This window comes from Epinephelus fuscoguttatus, linkage group LG13 (genome assembly GCF_011397635.1).
Source record: "Epinephelus fuscoguttatus linkage group LG13, E.fuscoguttatus.final_Chr_v1".
Taxonomy (NCBI): Eukaryota; Metazoa; Chordata; class Actinopteri; order Perciformes; family Serranidae; genus Epinephelus; species Epinephelus fuscoguttatus.
This window is the reverse complement of record NC_064764.1, coordinates 17210667-17229818: the sequence shown is the minus strand read 5'-3', so window position 1 is coordinate 17229818 and position 19152 is coordinate 17210667. Positions and strand designations below refer to the sequence as shown.

General features: G+C 41.1%; 1 protein-coding gene across 9 annotated transcripts in view; it reads right to left on the bottom strand.

The window, feature by feature from the left end:
• map2 (microtubule-associated protein 2) overlaps positions 1 to 19152 on the bottom strand; it is a 134680-nt gene that overhangs the window by 114590 nt on the left and 938 nt on the right. The gene's annotated exons all lie outside the window — the stretch shown is intronic.

The window sequence follows — 19152 nt, the reverse complement described above, 5'->3', positions numbered from 1 at the left end:
TGCCGTAAAGCAACAAAACTAACTTGTCTGACCCCCTGAAAAAAACATTACATACATTACAAACAACAGCACACTTGATGTATCACTTCCAGCAGGATAACGCACCATGTCACAAAGCTCAAATCATCTCAAACTGGTTTCATGAACATGACAATGAGTTCACTGTACTCCAATGGCCTCCACAGTCACCTAGAGCACCTTTAGTGGTGGAACAGTAGACTCGTATAATGGATGCACAGCTGAAAAATCTGCAGCAACCGTGTGATGCTATCATGTCAATATGGGCCAAAGTATCTGAGGAATGTTTTCAGCACCTTGTTGAATCTATGCCACAAAGACCTAGCAAAATGTACCTATATGTGGGGTACAATTGTATTTGATTTTGCTTTTAGGAGATGCACTGAATTCAGGCGAATTTACCCTTATTTCAAAATGAAAGTAGAACTGTTCATTTAAGTGTGAAAGTGCATTGAAAAAAAATATTTTGTCACTAAAATCAATTAATAATTGTAATAGATCAGCCAGCCCTACTGGGGGCCATCACAGAAACTTGTAGATGAACATTTAATATCCAATAATTCACATTAAAAACACCATCACTACACTACAATATGTTGCTTCCTCCAGTTAAAGGCATGGTACACATGCATGTGTGGGAACATGATCAAGATGGTACCAACCCCAACTCACTTTGAGCCTTGAAACACCCTGTACATAGTTAGAAAGTGTGACGTTAGCAAGCTAATGGATTGTGTTTTTAGAGTCTTCACACTGAGAGTGAGCACATCTTTAGCGGGGATACTGGTGGAGCCTATGAGGTAATATAACATGGTGGGAAGCCTTTAGGGCCAAGCACAGTCTGTGACCCAACAAATTCGTATGGAACTTCAAAAAATCAATAAGCACCCTTCAAAGACAGTGGAGCGTAACCTCAACAAATGGTGCGGCACCTTTACCCCTGCACCATGAAATACGACCCAATTAGCACAAACACAACCCACATCAGGTGAATACAATAACTTGACCTTGGTTTTAATTTTCCTTGACTCGTGCTGCATTAATCATTACAAAAAAAAAACAAGGGGGAGGGACTGGGTGGGATGGGGCTGAGGTGAAAGGAGAAATGATCAAATGAAGGGAAAGCAGGAGGAGGTAGCAGAGCAACCAATTAGACTCTCAAAGACCAGTGACAATAATCAGGTAAATAAATGCTGAATTCATTATGACACACCAGTGCAGGGTTCTTTGCTACTGTAGGTCAGTTTAGGGCTTTACAAAAGGGTTTAACTCCTTCTTTTATCATCATCACAATGTCAACTTGTGTGATAAACACTGTGAAAGACACTGCACTTTGAAAATGATACCAGCGTATTAAATTACATTCTTTCTGCGGGTGCTATTTTGTCTGATACACACCATGCTCCTGTGATCTTGATCAATTTGAGTGAGGTGGCCAAAACACTTAGGGCCTGAATTCACAAAGAATGAACTGCGGCCGCTGATAGCACCTTGAATTGCACTTCACTTGCACCCGCAGTTTGCTCCATCTTAACGTCCTATTCACAAAGGATATTGCGCTAATGATATACCAGCGCAAACACGCCCACAAAGTTTGGCAGCTAAGTACAGTTTGCCCCTGATTTGCCCCTGATTGCAAATAGCCCCATGGCAAAGTTATTTTTTTCACTGGTGAGTCAGTCTAACAGTGTCAGATGGGTTGAGGCTGTGGATTTGACCAAATTTGACCACTTTATCACTATTCCCTCTCACTTGTAGCTGTTTTTTCGTTATCTTTTGAATTTAATATGAATTATGGAACCGTTTTTGTTCACGTTTGTTTCCCCCGTTTCGTAAAATAAATTATTGAAAGTTGCTTTTGAAGTGTGTGACAGAAGTGCGTTTTGAGAACGACCGCAGACTGTCACCTGATCAACGCATCAGTATCTTCAGATGCCATTAAAGTAATAATGATTATAATAATAATGTCAAAATATTACTTACAGACTGATTTAACAGACAATCACTGCTGCCACGATCACTGGAAAGTCTGGGCAAGAGGCTTCCACAGAGGAGCGCCCAGTTTGCACCAGCTTTCTAAAGACGTTATTTACTTCACTCAAACTGCATGTGGCTATTAGCGCTGGTGTTAGTGAATTAGACGTCGTTTATCAATGAGGCTCATTTGCATAGAAAGGGGCAATTTTTGCGCCAAATATATGCATATTACCTCATTTAAATACGTGCAAATAACACCGGAGCACCGAGAAGCAATCTGCTTGGCAGCGCAGTTAGTGAAGCATTTCACCCTCTGCGCGTGCTTTGTGAATTAGACGGTATCTGTTTGCTCCATTTTTACCGGTTTAGCGGCCGCAAAAGCCACGCAATCCTTTTGTGAATTCGGCCCTCAGTCTGAACTGTCTTAAAGGTTCAGTGTGTAAGGTTTCGGGGGATTTAGTGGCATCTAGTGGTGAGGATTGCAGACTGCAATTAGATGAAACTTCTACCTGTTAGAATTCCTTCAGTGTTCTTTGTTCAGGAGGATGCCAAATTATCCACATGGGTAAATGACAAAAACATGAATGGCCCCATCTAAAGCCAGTGTTTGGTTTGTCCGCTCTTGACTACTGTAGAAACATGGCGGTGCAATATGGTGATCTCCATAATCAAGGACCTGTACCCTAGGCACATAAAAACAGCTCATTCAAAGGTAACAAAAACACAAAAATTTTCAGGTGATTATACACTAAAGAAAACATACTTTTTCATATTATATTAAGTTTCTACATATATATTTCTCTAAATCCTACATGCTGTACCTTGAAATCAGACTAAGTCAGACCGAAACTAAACATGTTTAATATTATCGAAAGTTTTTAGTCTTTGCTGATGCAAAGAGTGACGTTCAATGATGTGATCACTGTCAACAACCAATGAAACAGGAAGCAAACCAGGTAGACAGTAAACATGAAGGGAACTCTGGGGAAGCGCAAGAACGTTACCAAGTCTCAGTTCTCTTGTACTGTGGAAAAGGAGGAGAAACTGGTGGAGTTGTGGAGTGAACAAGAGTCAGTGTTCAACTTGTCACATATCTGATCCACCCAGTGAGAAATCTTCATTTTTGAAACGGTTCACCTCTCATTCCTATGATCTCCTTCCTTTAAAACAACACAGCTAACCAAGGCATGCTGGCCACAAATTAAGGTGACAAAATCCCAAATGTGAAGTTTTAACTCAATTCCAGTACATCGTTATAGATTATATTGATGCTGAACTGACAAAAACACGATTCACATATGACGCCTTTTGTCATGTATTCCTAGACTTATGTGATTTTGTAGACACATAAGAAATTAATGTCAATTTTTTAATGTAGTTTAATATTTATATATATAGCATTTCCACATGAGGCAGGATGGAAAACAATTTAAAATGGAATCTGGTTGTAGTCTTGCAAAAAGCAACCCTGCAAGATCCCCAGTCTTTTCAAAGGGGTCTAGTATATTTTAGGTATGCTTAACAGTATTTGCCTTTTTCCTTTTTTTTTAATGTTGAAAAGCAAACAATACACTACAAATGGTATTACAGTATCATAGTATATATTTCTTACATAACATACTGTTAAACGCTTTGTGTACAAACGCAAGTTTTCATGTTTTGCTCAACATGAGAATGGACTCTTTTGTAAGGGACTCATAAAACAACTGACACTCATCAGTCAGTTGATGACTCAGCTGTGTTGCTGAGGCATCTGTCTCACTCTTTGTCTCGCTGTTCAATTGTTTCATCAATCAAATAAACAATCCCTAACACTGAGATATGTTACGGAGTCATATAACACCTGTTCATTTCAAGCTTCTTGGACACTTAAGGGATGGCCAGATGGTAGCAGCATAAATGAAAATGGTCAGAAATTATGGCATTTGATCCAAAAGAGCCAATGTATGCTCATCGTTTTATGGCCACATTCCAAATCATAGATAAAGTGGACACAAAGTGTAACCCTTCCACCTCTACCCCATTAAAAAGAGCCACAGTGGGACAGCCTTGCAGGGCTCAGATAATCACTGCTGTTTACTGATTTGGCACCATGTATGCATCTTGTTTTTCCAGTAGATGCATGAAAAACAACTTCTCTGACTGTCTCTATTGTTAATAAAAGAGACTCAATAAATATTTGTCAGCTTATCAGTCATCACGGGTATTCTTTTATTCTCTCTGTGTGCATGTGAAATACATTTTAACCACCCCATAGTGAGCAAAACATATTATCTCCACATCACCATTGGATTAGAAGTGCCAGGTTGCCACAGAAGCAAAAGCTCTTAAAGGAATGGCTGCGCAAACACAGACTTGGCATATATGAAACATACAGGGGAACGGTGAGATCATCATGTTGATCTAGTTTTGGATTTGCATTTAGGTTGCAATGAGTAAATCAAATCAGTAGGCGTGCCTGCTGACAAGAGGCACATGGACTGGACACTGTATAAGAGAAGCAATCTTTACTGTGTGTGTGTTTGTGTGCAAGGTATGAGGAGAGTTTGCCTAAATGGCTCCCACTGGGAGAAAGAAACAAGGCTTGATTTTTGATTTTCGCAGCAGTTGTAAAGGTGTTGGTTTGACTGCTAGTATCAATCAGGACCATTCAGAGTGTGTAAGTCTGATCTCATCAGACCAAATGTAAACAGCTGGGGGTGTGTCAAGCTGGGTAGCTACTAGCTAGCTTAATTATGGGCCAGCTGAATATGACGGTGGCAGGTGAGGTCACAGTTTTGCGCAATATATCAGAATGTCATTTAGGACGCATTCACACTGGCACTATTTGGTCCACTTTAAACAAACCCTGGTCCATTTCCATGGATAGGTTGGTTCACTTGGAGTGGTGTGAATGCTCATTCGAACTCTGGTGTGGACCAAACAAGCGAACCCTGGTCCGCTTGAAAACTGGGGGTCTCGGTTCACTTGCAAGTGAACCCTGGTGCGGTTCGCTTACAGTAGGAAATGAGAGGAAGTAAACCAAAGAGAGGAAGTGACAAAGAGCACAGTGTATTTTGAGTGGAAAAAAAACAAAGCCAACAGAACGAAACGGGAGAAGTAGAGGTAAAAAAAGAAAACGTTGGAAAAGGTCTCAGGGGCAGAGGTGGAGTAGTAAAAACAGAAACCCCAAGACGACATAAATTCGGTGCTGCTCCATTGGTTTTGTGGTGGCCAAGCTGGCTGAAGGGGATGGATTTCTGTTTTCGGTCCTGGCCAATCCATTGGCCTTCCTCATGCTTTTTTTCATCCTGGTCAGTGGTTGTTTCGGGCAATACTGTCCAGGCGGTTTTGTCCGCTTTAAAAAGTGCAGTGTGAAAGTGAACCGAATCAAATGAAGGGGTGAAAATTTTCGGCATTCCCCGCCCAATCAAACCGAGTCCCCCTGAGTTCCTGGTGTGAATGCGCCCTTAGATTAAACACTTAATTGAGAGTAGTTTTTAGTCTCAACAATTTGACCAAACCACAAGAAAGGACTTTGCATATTTAATTTCAACATCTTACACAACCTCTTCCCCTTTTTCTCACCTCTTTCCAACCTTTTTCCAATCATGAAATTCCCTCAAAGACATATAATTTGTGCAATAGGCGCGCACGTGTGAGTGTGTCTGTGTGATCTGCCAGTACAGTAATCTCATCCTCTGTTCCCCTGGTGTAATCCTGTAATTTCCTCCAGTAGGGAGGTTCCCACTCACACTTAATCATATATAAACTAGCTCTTAATCCTAGTAATCTAATAACCATTGTATTGTGTGCACCGCTCAGTGTGCAGGTTCTTTTGTATGCCTTTACTCCTGGTAACCTCTATGGTTTTCATTGTATTATGTAAAGACAGGTGAAAGGGGAAGTCAGTATAGGCAGATGGAGACGATGGATATACATATTTTATCTTAACAAAATTCCATGATCTAGCCTTTTTAGTTTTTGTTGTGCGACTGTCCCTGAGCCTCCTTTGTTTAACTGTAATCCAATTCTCTATTTTGCCATACATATTTAGATTATAGGCAGAGGGAGATGAGGTGATACTGATTGTTAGGAAGAGTATCATCCTTTTCGTGAGCAAAATGAAATTTAGACACATCTCGTAGCTCTCATCAGACTTAATTTACCACCTGATTCAAAGCATGACTATCCTTTACTTTGTGTTTCATTTGAAATTGTCATACTGCATATCTGGATGTTAAATGCCGCTCTAGTATTGTTGCGGATTTCATTATCGCAGTAACAAACAACGAACATAAGAGACAGTTACACGCCTGTAGAGGATAAGCTCCAGCTGCCTTTAATTTGTTTTTATCACGGAAGATGGTGGAGAAAGAGATGGGCGCTACGGGGCAATGCCAGAAGCTCCACTGGTGCACTCATCAACTTTCGGAAAAACACACACCAGTGACTTCCCTTTATGGCCTTTGTGTTCTTTCGATCTCCATCTATATGTCATCATTTTACGATGCAGAAACACTGTTGCTGCTCATAGTAGCTTCCCACAACTGGCTGTTTGTTTACTCCATATCTGTGTCAATGACAAAAATATTTTCTTTCATCTTTAATTTTCCTTTTATTCAATGCCATTTTGGTCAGGGAGATTGTGAAGGAGGTGGTGATTGGTGTAATTGCCTATTAACTTTTTTAACACCCATTTTTTGTGTGTGTGCCAAGCAAACCCTTTTGTAACATCCACATGTTATCTGTGGTTGGTTTGTGTGACTTTTCGCTATCGTAGATGGTTTGATTGAACGGGTAGTTCAGCATACATACAGTGAGGTGCAGTAGCTACATAGTGTGAGGTAGAGCGTGATGGAAATAGGGTTTGGCCAGAGCAGATGGTCAAAGATTAAAGCCTAAAAGAAGGAAGCTGCTTCCCCTCCCCCTGAGGAGTCAACACACAGGTAGCTTCAAGGAAGGCAGCACACACACACACACACACACACACACACACACACACACACACACACAATAATGGATCTGTGGTAATCTTTCAAAGTGCCACAGTGGATATCTCAGAATGAAGCTCTGTGGTGTAGTGTGGATGCTGCTCTAAGTAGGAATTGCCGACAGTTAGACTGAGGTTATTTGATGGGATTGGACTGTCAAGAGGAGAAAAGTCTTGTGTAACACACACGTTGACACACACCGTTCAGAAGAGCTTAGAAACCATCATGAAAGAGAGTTACATCATCCAGTCATCTGTTCTAATATTTGTGTATTCGCACATAGGTATGCTTGTGTTAATGTGTGTGTGTCTCCTTTTGCTCCGCGTGTGGGTCTGCACGCGTGTAGGCATGAGTGTTTATGACATAACTGAAAGAGGGACGACTCGCTTCCCCAAAGACGACTGCTGAAGAGATGAAACGCAACACTTCAAAAACAATGAGGGAATAATTCATGTTCCTTTCTCGTGTCTAACTTGTAAGCTTTTACGCGCTGAATTCCCACAGATCTCTCAACAAGTTCAGAACCACAGATCACACACTTTACAAAGCGTCTGGTGACACTTCTGGAAATATGGTGGGAAACCGGGAAAGCCAGTACACCAGGCGACAGAAAACTGTGGCCAAACGGTGACTCAGCATATGTCCAATTTATACATTATGTAACCTCACTGTTTATTAATAATAATAATAATAATAATAATATCCTTAGTATAACTATTACATTTTGATTTTGTCCTTTCATCAAAATGCAGACTGCTGCACACATCACTTTCCCAGGTAACATTTAGCCTTATAATGGAGACTATAATCCTCATCTTGCTTGTTTCACAGCTACAAGAAGCCTGACATTTCTTGTTAATCTGAAGCGTAGTGACATTTCATTAACCCCCCGTTGCTGCTAATGTGACTAAATGCCTCTCTGACTATCCCTGGCGTGAATAAATGGACTTTTAACATATCTTAGGTGCATTTATACCTGAAATTGATGAGGTTTAGCATTTTTCTGAATACAATGCCATTATCCAGGACGCGTGTTAATGCAGGTGGAAAGAAGGTCATAATGTACTATTCACTTGAGTGCTCTCTGCCTGCTTTCTAATTTAGCTGAGAAAGAAAAAACAGGATTTCATTCCTCTGTGGCGCTGTCATTCAGCAGAGAGACCTTAGGGGGCGTCACCATCAACCTCTGTGCCACATCGAGAGAAGCCATTAAGAGGAGCAAGATGGAAGGCAGAGCGGTAATATTAAAGCATTTCAATGATATGATGTGAGATGCAATTATACCGACAGAGGCCGTGAAACAAAGCGACATATGTAGGCTCATGTTGTTCAGTATCAACATGTACAGTATGTCCGACTGCTCCTCTTGTAAGGTAGAGATATGAAGAAGAATAACTACATACAATGTAACACAGTGTTTTGTAAGATTATGCCACTGTATAGGTGGATTCTGACAGACAACACATAACAAACAACATACAAGGCAACAAGTGAAGTCCATGATGCCACATTTGAGCCAGGGTTTACTAGGTTTCCATGTAATTCTGCAGTGAACCATCTGAAAGCCCATCAAGAACCTCTGGGAGCCCCTTTTCTATTTAGCTCTGCCATAGATTATTGCAACTTGATTGACAGGACCTCTCAGATGGCAGCTGTGCTCTGCTATCAGAATACGAGGCCTGTCATCAGTGCAGGAATTGCTGATGGAGAGATGCAAGAGGAAGACGAAGAGAACGCTTGTGGACAGGGTCAGAAATTAGCACCCGTCACACGCCAGATGTGGGTAAATTGTTGGCAGTGGCATGTAGAATCGTCAAGCCATGTGCCATTTTGGTGGATGGAGAAAGACACAACTGCAGCTCCTCAAAACCCAAGTAAAGTTCCCACAACTTGCTTCAGTTGCTACAGTACCCTCCCACCCCAGAATGACAGGGCTCCCCCAAAAGCCACGGCGTAATTCACATTCAAAATGTTGCCCAACGAACATTGAATGACATTGCAATAAATAACGTCGAAATAATTTAAATGTTATTCCTTCATTTACTGCATAGATATCGAAAGCGGCAGATAGTGACAAAAGATTATTTCAGGCCCTGCTTGGGGATATCTGTGATATATGACTGGTATCTATTCATTCTGAAACCCTTGTGGACAAGGAAGTGGTGGGTGTTGGGAATTTGATGGGCACTGGGTGGGAAGATGGCTGTCGTTGGATCATCTCAGGGGTTTTGGCTCCCTGATAATGAGCCAGGTGAGTCCCACTCTCTGCACTGCTCACACACTCAGGGATAGCATACCATGAAGAGTTTGTCCAATACTGTATATTGTATCAGTTTGCTAAGATACAGTATGATAGCAGGTAGGGGTGTAAGGGTTCACAAAATTCACATACGACATACGACATGGTGGTGTCAAAGTTCAGTATGGCAAAACTAACTTTTTTTTTTTTTTTTTGTACAGAGCAGGAATTAGAGTCTTGCTGAAATAGGCTCATGAGGAAATATTGTAATTCAGCCCAGTTACATGAAGCATGTTCATCAAATCTAAGTTTTCCACTACAGAATCGAGTCTCATGTCTGCAGCTGTAAATGTAACGTTACCAATCATTGCGCTGATTTCTTTTTCCCTGTTTGAATCACTTGGGAATGGCTGCCTATATGCTGTAAGAATGGTGTTAGCTCGTAACTTGTGTTGCCCCTCGTTTTCGTCTAGTTCCACCAACTGACACGCTGGAGTGAAATTGGCGTTAATTAGTTGGCATGTTTGAAGCATTCCCACTGATGTAACCTACTGTGTAGCAGTTGTGACATACTGTTGTGTTTTTATGCACTACTCTCACCATCATCCTCATAATTCAAAGCAAAACCAAAGCGGCTCCAAGTGCCAGCCCTGTAGGTTACTGGAGGATATCTGGTCTGGTAACAGCGTACATTGCATTGAGTTAGCTTAGCATAGCATGCCTCTCAGCGTGTCTTTCAATATTTAATAGGATTAATTCAAAAGACTCGTTCTATTTGTAACACGTACCGAACCAAAAGCTTCATACCGAACCGTTCAGTACAAATACGTGTTGTTACATCCCTTGTAGCAGGTTTATGAATTTTAAGGATAAGGTTTTGTCAAGCCATCAAAAAGTGGCCGTTAATCTTAATTGATTCTAACATTTCAATCAGCTTCCCATTGGTGGTTAAACCATTGACATATTTCAAGTTCATTTCCTGAGATGTTCCTCCCGTAACAGTGTTTCTCCAACTGACAGGCCATTTAGCTGTATTTCTATGCCCACACACTCTTCTGTGGAGCCTGTTATAAGGTATTCTGCACAATTCAGGAAAACACTCCATTGGCTGAAGCAGGCTGAAAGAAACTAAATTACAGCATTATGTCACCAGATAAAGCCTGGGATGCACTGAACATCACACATATCAAAGTGAAAGACACCGAGGGTGATTTTTTTTTCCCTTTAACACAACCACATAAAACTGTAAATGATACCCACACACAAGCATACACTCCCACACACAGACTGTTGCACACACACACACACACACACACACTTCTGAACAATCACACAGATGCAAGACACATGCACGTACACTGTCCAAGAGGAGAGGAGAAGCAACACTAAATAGTTCGGTGAGCTGTGACTCACCCTTATGTTTTTCTGGGTTCAGCCCACACGTTTTTCTGTGAGCTCTTTATCTGCGCTGCCGTGTACTGTTGGGTGCAGAGAATGAGGCTCTATAGAAATAGTTACTTCCTATAGACCCCAGACATCTGACTGCTGCCAAAAATAAATTCCCCATTCAAAATTCTACTTGCATCTTTTCTTTGTTTATTTATTTATTTATTGCTTTTTTTGACGTGATACCCAGCAGGGATGCATGCGTCTCTCAAACAAGCCCTGCCTAAAATTTTGCGAGGATTTTCTCGTGCTTTGGAGGAGAGCGTCCACCAATACCTGAAACAACAGCAGCTGCCCTGTTATCTCTGTCAGCCTGCTACCTCGCTGCTGACAAGTGCTTTTTTTGATGATTATTTTCTTTAAGTAACTGCAGTAAGATAGGTCCTAATTCATTTTCAGCCTGGTTTCAACTCAAGAAGCAATATTTTCAGGTTTACAAGCAAACCACTATGTCCTTAACAGGCTTTGCTGCATGAAATTAGTCATGAAACAGAAAAGATATACATGCTACTCCTGTCCCGTTTCATGCCACGTCTTATGCCAGAGCGTTGCATGACGATATTAGACAGCATTAATTTAGCTAGCAGTGCCTACTAAACTGGAAACTGACTGTATTTGATGGGAAGGAAGCATCTTTGGGAAAACAGAAAATCTGGTAGAATTACAAATATACTTCAACAGCTTTAAGACATCAACCTCTGAAAAACAAACTACTTAAGAGGTAGATTCCTTGAGAGTGTACAGTAGTTTATCTGGAACTACATTTTCAGTCGCTTAGAGTAGCTCTGGGTCAAGCCTATAGTTTAGACACCTTCGTTACTACCCACATTCACTCAGGGAGGTACAGTATGCTACAAACAGCAGTGGTTTATCCTGGACTCAGAGCTGTCAGGAAGACAGATAAGTCTGGGTGTTGGGACGGACTGTTGTGGGTTTGACGTGACTGATCTCAGCCTCCCACAAACCAAAGGTCAGCTAGCTGGACCCCGGCTGTCCCAACTGGGGAAATAAAAAAATCAGAGTTGAAGAACAGAAGCCCAACGAGACACTTAAGAATAGGCCAAATCACTGTGCTGTGGAGCAGGTAGAAATCTGACAGTGGACAAAGTGGATATCGTTTAACTGCAGGTTATGTGAGGTCAGCCATACCTTTCTTGAACCACAGCCAAAAATGGAAATTACTTAGCTTAGACTTGTCAGTGTGATGGGCCACTCTCTGACAGGACTGTCAAGAGCACAACAACTGAGGTCAGCGTTCTTCAGTCCAACAGCATTTTAACGCTGATCTAGGATTACCACTTCCGCTTCTTATTTTCTTTGATGATGGAACAATCTGTGAGCCTTTCATTTTATGGCCATGTGATGATGGTAAAGGTGCTAAAACCTGAGCCTCATGGGTAAAACATTAAATTTGACAGGTTGTCTATTCAATGGAGATACTAGAAAAACAAGGTGCGCATGGCCTTTGACTTGTTCACACCTGGTACTAACGCGTTTCTTGGGTGATCTGATCACAAGGGGACAGCTCTATGTCTGTCTGTTCACACCTGACATACAACGCGTCTCTTGTCACATCATTTCCGACTGCAAAGACCAAATGCGTGAAATTAAAAGACGGGATCAAAACAGTACAGTCTGGGTCTATTCCTTGGCATATTCCAGGCAAACCAAATTGTCCAAGATGTTTAATGCACTCATAATATATCTCTATGGGCTTTTCCAATTTTTTGTTGTTGCCCGTTGTTGCACTATGAAACAGCAGCATTGGCGCGTGAATGAGTACATACTTCTGCTTTCACAGAGGACGTCAGTTGAGTAGGCAGTCCTTCAATGTGGTTCAGAATACAGTCGCGTACACACTGTTAAAAGAAGACCAAGACCATCTCTGAATGTGGTCTGAATGATCGGATCTCAACCTCAATACATCTTGGTTGCTTTCAGACCAAAAAGCTGATCGTGATCACCAATTGTGATCTCGTGATCGGATCACCCAAGACACATGTTAACGTCATGTTTTTCTTGACACCATCCTATCAGACCTTCATTATCACAACCAAGTAAATACATTTATCTTTGCTGATATTAGGTCCGAATCCTTTATGAACAATCAAACTTATGAACAGTTGACTAAGTCTGCAAACATCTGTCCGGTGAGCCCTGAGGCAAGACACTGACTCTACCAGCTAACAGTCACACCTCTGTATCTCACCCTGATATGAAAATAAAACCTACAGGTGTCAATACCAGGGGTCTCATTTATGAACACTGCATATGCATAAAATGAGTCTATAAAAACAGAGTTCATGGGAGAAACTTTTACTCATGCTTACGAATACTTTGGAGACAGGAAACGATGCAGATGGTGAGGTGGAAGCCTGATTGTAGAAATTGCCGAATATTTTTTGCCGCACACCATTTTTGGTTTTTGTGCGTACGTTTATTTCTAGTATGGATCCTACACACTGTTTTATAAAGACTATTATACTGTATACTTGACTAGACGTGAGCTTACTGCACATACTCAACTGCACCACAATGCAAGTGTGCAACAGCCGGCAATGGCAGAGATTTTAAGGTATTATGGTTGTCTGCTTGTAGGTATCCTTGGCCCTCTGCCCTCCAATATAAAACTAAATATAAGCAGCCAGCTAATGTACAATGCCAAGCACTTTATCAACAACATGTTAGTTGTTTATGGTCGCTGCATTCCACCTTGTTTTTTATTTACTCTCCCAGCCCTTGAAAAGAGAGGAGGTCAACTTCTAGTGCAAAGATAAGTGAGGTAATGCTGGATCTCAGTGTTTGACTCAAGGCAGTTTGCATTCACTAGATGACTAAGCAATCAATAATCTCCTTTCAACAGTTGTCTCTTGCAGAAAAATATTTTGTTTGTGACATTCAATAATGTCAACAGAGCATTTTCAATACTTATATAATCTTTAAAAACATAACTCCTTGAACAAATGCAGGAGTCACATTTGGTAGCCCTTAGTGAGTTATTTCTGTACCGAACATCTGCTACTTTCCACCTCTCTCATCCAATCTCAAAATAAGTACTCCTGTATGAAGATGGGGATTTTCCCTAAAGGGTTGCCACACTTAAGTTTAGTTTTGACACAAAGCATGGCCTATCTGAAATGATTCGACTTAAATATGTGAAGAGAATACAGGTTATATAAAATAAGACAGGGTTAAGATTTTGAAGGACTGTGTTGTTGGTCAAGCCCAGAAATTAGGAAATTGTAGGTGATATGTTGCTACAGTAAAACTGACAGTTTTGTTTAAGGGATTGGTACAATATAAGCAAAATATACTGTAAATATACATTGTATAATATGAATACTGTACAATATGTTACAAATTGGCATTAAGCTATGTGCTTCAGTGTTGCCACAGGACGTTTGGGTGATGGAAAACTGCATATAAATATCAGAATGCCCATAAAGCATAGATTTAAAGCATATTTTATACTTGAGCTGACACAATAAGTCAGTCAACAGAAAATTAATCTGCAACTGTTTTGATAAACAAACAATAATGAGCCATTTTTCAAACCAAAATATCAAGTGTTAGTTCTAGACATTTTTGAGACGAACAATTAATCTATTACTTAAAGAAGACTATTAGCAGATTAATCACTAATGAAATTCCTAACAGTTAGCTGCAGCCCTAGTTGACATCTAAATGTTAGCGTAAAGCATCTTCTCACTACTTAACAGGCACCTTGACCAACGAGCTAATCTTCCAAAAACCTTGAGTACTTCATTTAGGCAGAGAGAAAGGACGAGAGATTGGCAGCTAGCTGGCAGACATGCCGGGCTGAGTGTGTGTTGGTACCGCTGCCAAAGCTCCCACCGAGTGTCTCTCTTCTTTCATACAAAGAGCCTTTCCCACATTGTCTGTGTCTCACACACACACAAACACACAGGGAGCATTACGTCAATCATTAAATGTGACAAGCGAGGACTGCCTGTTTGTGTATTTGTGTGTGTGTGCCCAGCTGACTAAGTATCTTTGTAGGAATCAGGATTAGGTTGTCTCACTGACACACAGGGCTTATGTAAAGCTGACCTGCACTACGTGGCACCACATGAGTGTGAACTGGCCTGCTGCAGTGCTACCTGGCACCACTGCCTGGACTGCTCGCTCTGACAGCCGACTGTACTGAAGACGATGAAGATAATCGATTCGGCAAATGTTTCCTTTAGATCTCTGTACAAGAAATGTGGTATTTTACTGGTCATATTTTACCTATTCAACTCTAAACATTGGACACAAACCAGGTTCCTACACAGTTTTATGGACAACATTTCAAAGCTTTTCCATGACCATTTACAGTGTATAACACAAACAAAACTGTATAGGATACTTTACTCCAAAACGTTAATTATATTATTGAAGGCAGTCCGCAAACATGGAGTAGTGGAGCTCCCATAGTGGGGAAATGACAACTGACAGTTCAGTTGGAGAAGAAATTCGCACTCCAACTTCATCACATATTGACGTTTTGGTCATGGACTTTCCACTTCCACATACGACATGCAAGGTACCATGGGTGCATTGGGTGTTGACAATCTGGGACACTGTGACAAGTTCTCTTTTGACGTTTGACGTTTACATACAGCCTCTTTCAAAATAAATGCACAACGTCGCTTACAACACTGTGAATTGATGCTTTTTTTCCCTTCAACAACAAACACACATGGTTGGGTTTAGGCAACAAAAACACGATTAGGTTTAGGAAAAAATAACTCTTAAGGGACAAGAACACTGCTCTCTTGGGTGAAAGTCCGTGTTTGTTGGACCCATCCACCACCACTTACACCCGCCCCACTTGGACCTTTGCCACCTTAATTTTTGCCCTTGTCCTGCCGTGTTTCCCTCTGACACCGCAAGACATTGCTCAACTATAACGACAACTGGCCATGCATCATGGCAACTTTTTTTGTTGGTTTCTGATGTTGCAATTCACTGCCCACGCGCCTGATTTTGATGACTTCAGAGTGAGAAAGGTCTCCATCGGTTAATTTGCTCAAAAAAAAAAAAAAAGGAATGCTCCACACCTTCTAACTACCACGCTCCTTTTTCAGAGCAGTTAAAACGAAACTGAAGAACCCATTGGTGCTCCAAGTGACAATTGAACACCCTAGCCTGCCCACATCAGTTGTTTCATTTCATAAATGTTGTACAATTAGTAGTGGGGCTTAGGTATGGAAACTCTGGGATTTATGACCTTACATGTTAAATCACACTTGCCCGGTGTTATTAAACATATCAGATTTAAACTCTATTCAAATATAATTTAAGATAGCTGGTACACATGGAGAGAGATAACAAAGAAATGTATGTTATGATATAGACCCTATTACTGTTAGTAAACAGTATGATGTTTTTTGGTGGGCAGGGCTTAGCTGGAGGCAAAACAGTTCTCCACAGACAGACTGTTAGTCAGCGCTAGCTAGCAAGTTCTTTGGCTTGTTTTGGACAATGGAGGAAGATGATACAAGTGGTGCATACAGGAATACTCATTCCAAGTGCCGTTGCACTCTGGCACAAACTGGACCATTCATATATTCTTAACACTATCAGAATGTACAGCTTGTTTTGCTATGGAAGCTAACGTTAGCTAATGCACTAAAAAGTTAGCGTTACACAGAAATCCAATATTCCTCTTAATACTTCCCCAATTTCTGATTAGGGGGACATATAACCCTTAATATACATCACATTATTCATCCCTACAACAGTAACCTGATATGGAGTGTGCACTGAGCATTTGTGATTATGGCCTCCATTCAAACCTTTCTTGTCATCACATTTAACCATAGATGTCTTTGTTTTTGTTGATGGACAGCGGTGGCTGGCATGCCATCAAATTTAAGTTTTGAGTCATGACTCCTATTCTGGCACCCAATAACACAACAAGATAACATTTTAAGACTGCTATGTATTCTACAGCCCTGTGGTGAGTCGTGTTTTGTCTCCAGCTAAAAACTCATGTCATTGTGACGTCAGCCCTAAAAGGGTCTATACCACACATCATGTATCAGCTACATACAATAATTTTGCTGTTATGTTACATTACATGGAAGGTTATCCATGGAGGATTACTGAAACAATGTCATTACACAGAAGAAAAATTCCATGGCTTTTCCAAAACTGTCATGGATTTACCAATTCCATGAATTTCCGGTCCTGGAAAAAGAGACTGGAATTCCATCACTCCCAGGTTTTCCATCACCGTGGGAAACCTGACATGCTGTAAATGTAATTACTGAGATAAGATTGCAGTGGCACGGCATTACTGTACAACAGACATTGAGTCTATTAGGGCAAGCAACACATGTGGTCAGACAACAAATCCCCGGTTTAACCTAATTATCCAAACGATATTATCAGGAGCTGCAAACAGAGGTGAATGTAACATTTAGTACCCAAACTGTCCTCTGTGTCCAGCAGACTTCTCTTAGTCTTTACTGTCTCTTTCTATATTTTTGTGTCCCATATCTCAGAAATGCAGTTTGTGCATGCAAAGCTATCATCACTGTATGAATGCCAAAAGCTACAATAATAAGACCCTTTCAACCCAGTGTTTTCTCTGAGGTGAGTATCTGGAAACTGTCACACTCTTTGCCTTAATCTCTGTCTTTCTTGATTTTGTGTAACTCTGTGGGAGCCAGCCAGTCTCCCCCGCAGGTGGTCTAAAACACTGCACCAGGCTCCTGACTGGCACCAAGAAGAGAGTCCATTAATCCCTCAGTAGCCTCGCTTCACTGGTTACCAGTCAAATAAACAATTGGTTTCAAGGTTCTGTTTTTAAAGCCCTGTATGTTTTGTTCTTTTCCCTTACCGGGTTCCTCTGACCCTATTCTTCTTTCAGGTTTCCTCACTCCTGCTGGTTAAAACCCAAAGGAGATTTTCAGTATTGAGATTGCAGAAAAGCTAAACACTCACTATTAGGTCTTCCCTTCTATTGGTGTTTTCAATCCGACTTTTATCTTTAGGCTCGTCGTGAATATTTTCTTTTTCCTTTTTGCTAAATGATGATATTTTTCATGTGTTCCTGTGTAGATCCATACTTCCAAGAGAAATGTGCTTTACTATGACACAGACAGCACTCCTAATTAAACTAAAACCTCAGGCTATGCTACACACTCACCTCATGCTTAATTTATTCACAGGAAACTCGCGCTATACATCTGTATCTTTCCACAATACTATTGTACAAGTCGAGTTCATTCAGAAAGACCGTGAAAAATGCCATCCCTCATAAGATCTCTGGTTCATCTCCCAATTCCTCGCGCTGATATCTGACTGATAGACTTTCAATCCAGCCTCCTTCTGTATCGACCGCACACAACACCGGCAGTGATTCATTAGCTCAGCTATACACGGCTCGTGCATCACCCTGACATCTTCATTTTCAGCTGATATCTCTACACCTGAGCTAATGAATGAATAAATGTATAAATGAATGGATGAAGATTCACTCACTATCGAATTAGTTTTGTAAATCAGCTTGTAATTGCTACTTTATATTGTCACAGGGAGTTCGAGATGAGTTTCTGGTACGTTCAGGCAGAGAATAGGCATATCATTATAAAACCTGGCCAGCACGTCCCATCTCTGAGGTCCACTTCCCCTCTAAGCCCTTACCAAAACACAAACACCATCGGTAAACTTGCCTACCTCGTCACTTCCAATGAGTTCCACAGAATCTATATGAGGAATTTAGCACTAAAAGGAGTCGTACATGTATATGCACTCCAAAACGACTCCTTTTAGCACTAAAAGGAGTCGTTTTGGAGTGCATATACATGTACGAACACAAGATGCCAATGTTACAGCATTTCAGAGGTCGCAAATAATCTACAGATTGTTTTAAATTTAAATTCAATTGTAAAATGGGTGTCAAAAATGACGTCTTTAATATGTATAAGCCAAAGACACATTTCCATGTGTCAACACAGACAGACAGCAATCTATAGGTGCTAACTGTGACGAATTTCCCAATTTTCGCTCATAGCCTTCCCTCTGTCCGCCCTTAGCATATAACATCCAAAGAATCACATCAGTATACCGCTGAATCTGCTCCTGACAATCACAGCAGGCAAAAAGCAAATCTAGCAGGGATGATAGATACCGATAGACGACCAGCCCAGTATTCCAGGACTATCAGCCCACTCCCCTCGGCGAGGAGGAGCTCCAAGCTGCCTGCCTGCCTGGCCGTTCATGACTCAGTGCACCCCAGCCTCATCCTGAATGCATCAGGCATCCAAATTTGCGTGCACACACCGTGGTCAAGTGGACATGACAAAGGGAAATCAATAGTCAGCCCCTTCATGTAAATGAGATTGAACTGAAGCCTGCATGTAGTGAACGAGACATCTATCATGTTTAGGATCAGCATTTAATATCCATTCAGCATGAGGTGGAACAGCCCAGCCTGCTTTAGCTGCATTTGCCATGTTGGGCTCATGATGAAGCAGGGGTTCAATA